This window comes from Bubalus kerabau, chromosome 1 (genome assembly GCF_029407905.1).
Source record: "Bubalus kerabau isolate K-KA32 ecotype Philippines breed swamp buffalo chromosome 1, PCC_UOA_SB_1v2, whole genome shotgun sequence".
Classification (NCBI taxonomy): domain Eukaryota; kingdom Metazoa; phylum Chordata; class Mammalia; order Artiodactyla; family Bovidae; genus Bubalus; species Bubalus kerabau.
The window spans coordinates 41,700,913-41,708,792 of record NC_073624.1 but is presented as its reverse complement, the minus strand read 5'-3'; the positions used below and the strand labels follow the sequence as shown (position 1 = coordinate 41,708,792).

Here is a 7,880-nt window from a genome sequence, read left to right as displayed (position 1 = left end):
TGGTATCTCTAATTTTCTTGATGAGATCTCTAGTCTTTCTCATTCTCTTTCTAATTGTTTTCCTCTATTTCTTTGCATTGACCGCTGAGGAAGGCTTTCTTATCTTTCCTTGCTATTCTTTGAACTCTGCATTCACATAGGTATATCTTTCTTTTTCTCCTTTGCCTTTAGCTTCTCTTCTCACAGCTTTTTGTAAGGCTTTGTCAGTCAACCATTTTGCCTTTTTACATTTCTTTTTCTTGGGGATGGTCTTGATCACTACCTCCTGTAAAATGTCGCAAACTACTCAGCTATTGAAAAGAACACATTTAAATCAGTTCTAATGAGGTGGATGAAACTGGAACCTATTATACAGAGTGAAGTAAGTCAGAAAGAAAAACACCAATACAGTATATTAACACATATGTATGGCATTTAGAAAGACGGTAACAATGACCCTCTACACGAGACAGCAACAGAGACACAGATATAAAGAACAGACTTTTGGACTCTGTGGGAGAAAGAGAGGGTGGGATGATTTGAGAGAATAGCACTGAATCATGTATATTACCATATGTGAAATAGATGACCAGTCCAAGTTCAATGAAACAGGGCATTTGAAGCCAGTGCATAGGGACAACCCTGAGGTATGGGAGGGGGATAGAGGTGGGAGGGGGGTTTAGGATGGGGGACACAAGTACACCCATGGCTGACTTATGTCAGTGTATGGCAAAAACCACCACAATATTGTAAAGTAATTAGCCTCCAATTAAATAAATTAAAAAAAAGAAACACTTTAGATATATATTAACTCATTTAGTCCTTACAACAATCTTTGAGACATTATTGTGCATTTTATAGATAAACAAAAGAGGACAAAAGAGATAAAATAATATGCCTAAGGTCACAGGCTAGTAAGTGATTGAACTGGAATTTTAGCCCAAGAAATCCTGGTGCAGTGTCTGTGATCCTAACCACCCTACTATGTTTCTTCTTAAATATCAATTTAAGCTTTAAATCAATTTAGAGGTGGTTTAAAGTTTTGGGGCTAATCCTGAGATGAAAGTCTGGAAGTGAAATTCCATCTGTGCAAATTATTTGCCCTTATTTTCTAGGATGTTTTAAATTTAGTAAAATTTTATATTTCAGTAAATGTTAATTCATTAAATAAAATGATTTTTCCTTTGAAAGGCAGTTTGGTTCTGTGGTCAAGATTTTTCTGCATCTCCTAGTTTTTTGACTTTGGGTAAATTTCTTAACTGCCACTTATCTCTATTTCCGTATCTAGTAAGTGAATAGTATTGTGAGGGTTAAATGAGAAACACACAGTAAAGCATATAAATATTGCTCACAGGGGGGGAAAAAAGCACTGTTTTCCCTTTAAGAATTAGTCATTATTATCTTTTTGTGAGAATTTTTGGTCAATTAATCTTAAAATTGAAATCTCAATGTCTGCAAAATCTGGTAACACGTGGGCTTGCTCTTGAACCCTTTCTTTTCAAAGTCCCCTCTGTTGCTTCTTATGATAGCAAGTGTTAGAAAAAGCTGAATGAAGCATTAATTTTCTTTCTCAATAAATAGTTGAGTGCTTAGAAATGTACTGGTGATATAAGATTGACGGAGACAGATGTGCTTTTTTAAATTTAATTTTTAATTGGAGGATAATTACAATATTGTGATGGCTTCTGTCACACATCAACATGAATCAGCCATGGGTATACATATACCCCTGCCTCTTAAATCTCCCTCTAACCTTCCTCCCGTCCCACCCCCTAGGATGTCACAGAGCACCAGCTTTGTGTTCCTTGTGTCATACAGTAAATTCCCACTTTACATATGGTAATACACCTGTTTCAATGCCACTCTCTCAAATCATCCAACCCTCTTTTTCCCCTACTGTGTACCAAAAGTCTGTTCTCTATGTCTGCATCTCCATTGCTGCCCTATAGATAGGTACATCAGAATCTTTGTAGATCAGATGTACTTTCTTATGGAGCTTATTAATTGTTGGCCAAAAAGTTTGTTTGCATTTACCCATAAGATATTACGGAAAGATCCGAACGAACTTTTTGGCCAACCCATAGACAAGAAAAACATTTAATAAATGTTACCTGGTCTTAAAAGGAAAGTTTAAACGTTCTTGACAGAAGAAAACAAAGAGGTAAAGAGATTGCACAAAACGTCATGAGAGTTTTGGAGGAGTGATACATATAGGGCTGTAAATGTTAATTCCTGCGTGAGATTCGTTCTGTGGTCTCCAACTTTTTGCATGCGTGCCTATGCGGGTGTGTATTCCCCTTTCCCTCGCTCAGTGGAGTCCTACTCTTTGCGACCCTATGGACTATATAGCCTGACAGGCTGGTCTATCCGTGGAATTTTCCAGCCAAGAATACTGGAGTGGGTTGCCACTTGATACTCCCGGAGATCTTCACTACTTAGGGATTAAACCCATGTCTCTTGCGTCTTCTGCATTGGCAGGCAGATTCTTTACCAGTCGCGCTAGTTGGGAAGCCCCAAGTTTCCAAATTGGTAGATTACAAATCCCTCCCTGGAGAAGTTACTTCCGAGTCAGCCAAATGGGTACAACTGAAACAAATTTAAATCTCTATTCTGTTTAGCCACACCCCTTTAATTTGAACCACGCCTCTTGATTCACAGAGCACGTCGTCAGCAAAGGGAATATCGCGAGAGCTCTTTCACCATCTCCGTGTTGACGTTTTCAACGGTGGTAGTGGCTTCTGTTCTCGCGATATTTCCCGGTAAATGGGAGCCCGGTCGACCCGGGCTTCTGTGAAACATGGCGGTCGGCTGGGACCGTAACACAAGGTAAGATACTGAAACCCCGCCGGGTGCTGTTCCCTCGCTTGCTCCAGGGCTGTTCAGGGCATGAATGTGGTTAAAGTAGTGAGAGCCAGTTATAGGATTGGCTCCCGGTCTTAATTCCTCTCTTCTGGAGAACGGGCCGGACCTGGGAGCCACTCTACCTATCTTCCCGGGGGCGTTACTGGCAGGACCCTGGGCAGCGCTGCGCCGGGAATCTCCTCGTTCTCCGGTCCAGTGTTTCTGCGCTGTCTTACAACTTGAAGGAGTTTGGGTACTTCCCCGTAGCTTCTGACCCTGGCCCATTGCTGCTTATAACGCCCCGTGCCCCGGTGGCTCCTCCCGTCCGCAGGCGAGGAGGGTCCCACGTTGTAAAGACCTGCCTGATGGTGTCCGGATTTCCCGGGGGGCTTCCATCCCCGTTCAGACAAATACCAAATTCTTCGCAGCAAGTTGCTCCCTGTCTGAGAAAGACCTAGATCTTCTTAGCCTCTCCTCAGGAGGTTCGCGCACCGCTTAGGAAAATGAGAAAGGGGTTAGGTTAAGACGAGATGCTATAGGAGAGAGAGGTTCGAGTGTCAATACTTTTCAGAAACCCTCGCGAGTTAAGAAACCCTCGTTAGGTAACAGTCGACTCGTGGTAGAGAATACCCTTGGGTATTGGTAATATATAGAATTAGTAGGTAATTGTTTGAGAAAAGGCGTTCTTGTAACTTTTATATTTAGGATTTAATGCCCTCAGGACAACGCAAAGTTACATAATATCTGTTAAAATGTTGCAAGACGGGCCTTCAGAAGCAGTCAAAGATACAGTTAAAAATGGGATTTACTTGTTCGCAATTGTATTTAAATATTTCACTGTACTCTAGTATACAGCCATTATAAAGAAATGAATCAGGTTTGTTCACGAAAGAGTCTAGTAGGTATGTTTGTTTACTTAATTTGTTTATTCGTATCTCCACATTGTTGCAGTTATTCCAGGTCTCTTAGAGGAAAAACATGAAAAAAAGAAATTTCATGGTTTTCTTTAGGGGAAGAAGAGGGAGTGAATTTCTTTCTTGGTGATGGTAAAATTCAGTCACAGCTGATTGTTATAATTCAGGGTACAAATCATAAAAATATGCCAAGCTTTAAAGTCTCAGAGGAAATTAGTACTGACTTGGAATAATAACAGCAAAAAAAAAAATTAGAAAATGATAAATTTCCTAAAGGGTTAGTGATTTAATTGGAAGAAATGGTGAAACGTATTTTTAATAGAAGTTACTTTTTAGGCTGCTACAGTGTAGCAGCCTGCTACAAATCCTTTTCAACAGTTTTTCAATATTTATTATGATTCTGCCTCTTAATGTCCTGATGGATAAATTAACCCCTTTATGCTTTAGTTTCCTTATTTGCAAAATGGAGGTAATAATACCAGACTCAGAAGGTGGGTGGTGATGCTCAAAGTGTTAGCTCTTGTTAATTTTTAATTTTTGTTTTCTATTTTCTATAACTACTCACAAAATGTTGCTTTTGTACTTAGCCAAAATATAGAATGAAGAAGATGCTTTTTAAAGTAATTTATTTGATTCCAAAATTGATTATACTTTTCAGTCTATATGGTTAATTTGTGCTTAAGCTCCATCTTCCAGCTGCTTGCTTTCTTAAGCTGTTATCCTCTCTTTAATTACTAAGTTACAGATTTCTTCTTTCTACTACTTCATGCAGTCTTAATACAGTCTAGGTCAGTGACCTAGTGCCTTGGTAACCCATTCTCCTTGCTTTTGGGGAGCTTCATTCTATTGTCAATATATTTCATGTGTCATTGACCTTTTCTTCCCACTTTCCTTACTTTCTTAATTCAGTTTTGTGTGCTTTTGTTGAGTAGTTACTAGAGTCAAACCTTGCTTCATCTTATTATTAGGTGCATCCAACTTGTGTTGCCAGCACTCTATGTCTCTCAATTTTTATTCTATTAATTTATATAATCCTCAGTCTATTCATGGTATTATCAACTAATTCAGATACTCTTTCCACCTTCCCAAAGACTTTAACAAATCTCAGCTATCTTATAAGTCTTTGCATTTCTTTTGAAAATTAGACACAGACATTTGTCAAATGACTCATTTTTATCTTGATTAAAAACTGTGAGGTAAACCATTATGTCTCCATCCCTCCTTTTAAAATAAAATTATAATAGAGAATTGTGAGAACTTGAGGATCTTTTCAAATTTGTCACATAGCTAGTAAGTGCCTAGAAGAACCCCAAGTATTTCCAATCACAGAACTCACATTTATGCCATCTTATTTGCTTCCAAGTAAACATTTTTTAAAAATGTCACTTGGAAGGTTGTTAGATTTGCTTGAATTATGTTAGTGTAAATAATTGTAATTATTTAACATTTTACTCTATTGTAAAAAGCTTTAAAGTAAAAAGAATGAGTACTATTTTGATATCAAGTGCTGTAAAGTGAAACTAAGTTATCTTTCATAAATTTTTTCTTTTGTATTCTAATGCATTATTATTAAGTGGCTTAAATTTACAGATAAGTCATAGTTTTGTTTTTCATTTCTGAAGTTCAGTGGCAGCCTGAATAGTATTTATTCCACCTCTTTTCTCATTCTTGTTAATGACTTGTGTTAATTTCACAGGGCTGACTTAGCAAATTACCATCTGCCTGGTTTTAAAAAATAGAAATTTGTTTTCTTTCAATTCTGGAGGCCACCAGACTGAAATAAAGGTGTCAGCAGGGCCATACTGCCTCTGACAGCTCTAGGAAAGAAACCAACATTTGAGCGATCCTTGGCTCCTTGGCTTGTAGATTCATCACTCTACTCTCTACCTGTCTTCACATGGCATAGTCCCCAGTGTGTCTGTGTATCCTCACATGGCTTGTCATAAAGGCACTGGTCATTGGATGTCCGACTCTTTGCCACCCCATATACTATATACAGTCCATGGAATTCTCCAGGTCAGAATACTGGAGTGGGTAGTCTTTCCCTTCTCCAGGGGATCTTCCCAACCCAGGGATCGAATCCAGGTCTCCCATATTGCCGGTGGATTCTTTACCAGCTGAGCCACAAGGGAAACCCTCATTGGATTTGGGGCTGCCTTAATATGGTATGATCTCATCTTAATTAGTTGTATTTTTGAAAACCCAGCTATTTTCAAATAAGACCCATTCACAGATACCAGGGATTAGGACTTGGATGTATCCTTTTGGGAGGCATAGTTCACCTCACAACAATGCATATGTATTAACCAATTAAATATTTTTCATATTGTCAAATATATGTTAAAAATAGAAGTTAGCTCATAAAGTGTGAGTAGCAGGAGTAAATTGTGTTTCTACAATTCCCACCTTCCTTCTTTTCTTCCTTTTTGTTTATAGAAATAATTAAATGTAATGGAGCCATAGAAGTGTCATGAATTCTGTATTTTAATTTTGGCAAAGCATCTGATAGTCTCATTGTATTCACGTGGACGCAGATGATGAAATACTGGCTGTGTGGCATTACTTAGATTGAGTGTTGATAATATGTGCCTGTGTTCCAGCATGAAAGTTGGCTTCATATTTCTTATGCAGTTTTTCAAAGCATTGTTTGAGTGTCAGTTGTTATCAATGACTTAGTAGAGCTTATGTGTTTTATTTTTTAGTAACGTGTTTTATTTTTTAGTATACACAGCAGTATAGGAGAGAAATTGAAGATATGGTACTAGAGATTGTCAAATTATGAAAACCACTGGGCAAAGGAATCCAGCATAATGGCTCCTAAATTTTGTTAACCAGTACACAGAGTATGTAGAAATCAGGGAAAGGGGCTGGACTTAAGGGCTAATGTAGAATTGAAGTTTTTAATTTTATTAAAGAAAGACATCCAAAAACAAAACAAAAAACTTGCTGTCTGCTTTACCGTTTCACCAAAGAAAGGATATTTGGCACATTAAAAAAAAGGAAAGGAAAGGAAATAATTTCAGAATAAAAGACAGATTATTTTTTTAATTGAATAAATTTAACTTTAAAAATTCTTATATTATTATTGTTTTTTTCATTTAGTAGGTACAGATTAGAAACTTTTGTGACAGAATGGCAGTCCTGTGGCTCTGGAAATCACTGATCTAGGGTCTTTCTAAATGTGTTTTTGAAAATGGCTGACTGAGCTGGATGGAGAAGCAAATTCAGTGGGAATGGGAACAGTGGAACTGCATGACGGGGAGGAATCCAAGGGATTGAGAACACAGGGAAAGTGAAGAGTGGGTTTTTCCCTAGTCAAGAAATTAAAGAACTGCAAGGATAATTGTTTCTGCTCAGAGAAGAAAAGTAGTGTTTTGGGTATTAGCAGCAGAGCAATTTTAAATTTGAGCTTCCCGGGTAGCTTAAATGGTAAAGAATCTGCCCACAATGTGGGAGACCTGGGTTCGATCCCTGGGTTGGGAAGATCCCCTACAGAAGGGCATGACAACTCCTCCAGTAGTCTTGCCTGGAGAATCCCATGGACACAGGAGTCTGGTGGGCTACAGTCCATGAGTTTGCAAAGAGTTGGAGAAGACTCTTGAGAGTCCCTTGGACTGCAAGGAGATCAGCCCTGGGATTTCTTTGGAAGGAATGATGCTAAAGCTGAAACTCCAGTACTTTGGCCACCTCATGCGAAGAGTTAACTCATTGGAAAAGACTGATGCTGGGAGGAATTGGGGGCAGGAGGAGAAGGGGACGACAGAGGATGAGATGGCTGGATGGCATCACTGACTCGATGGACGTGAGTCTGAGTGAACTCTGGGAGTTGGTGATGGACAGTGAGGCCTGGTGTGCTGTGATTCATGGGGTTGCAAAGAGTCAAACATGACTGAGTGACTGATCTGATCTGATCTGATCTGGACACCACCGAGCAGCTAACACACACACAATTTTAAAAGTTCAGAGGAGCCAAAATGTGACCTTGTTCATGTGTGGCTTTGTATAGAATTAAGATGGAAATGATTGGAGAATAAATTATGCTTACATAATAAAAGAGTTATCACTGTGAGTGAGTGCCTGAGTGTCATAAGATGGCAATGGGATGGGGAAGGAGAGAAGTATAGACCTGGGTTCGATCCCTGGGTT

At 38.8% G+C, this 7,880-nt stretch overlaps 1 protein-coding gene across 1 annotated transcript in view; it reads left to right on the top strand.

Moving 5' to 3' along the window:
* Positions 1–2,649: 2,649 nt before the first annotated feature.
* Positions 2,650–7,880, top strand: part of ERGIC2 (ERGIC and golgi 2) — a 45,011-nt gene continuing 39,780 nt past the window's right edge. Inside the window, exon 1 of the mRNA XM_055572915.1 lies at positions 2,650–2,805. The gene's annotated coding sequence lies outside the window, so the exon portion shown is untranslated. The remainder of the gene's footprint in view (positions 2,806–7,880) is intronic.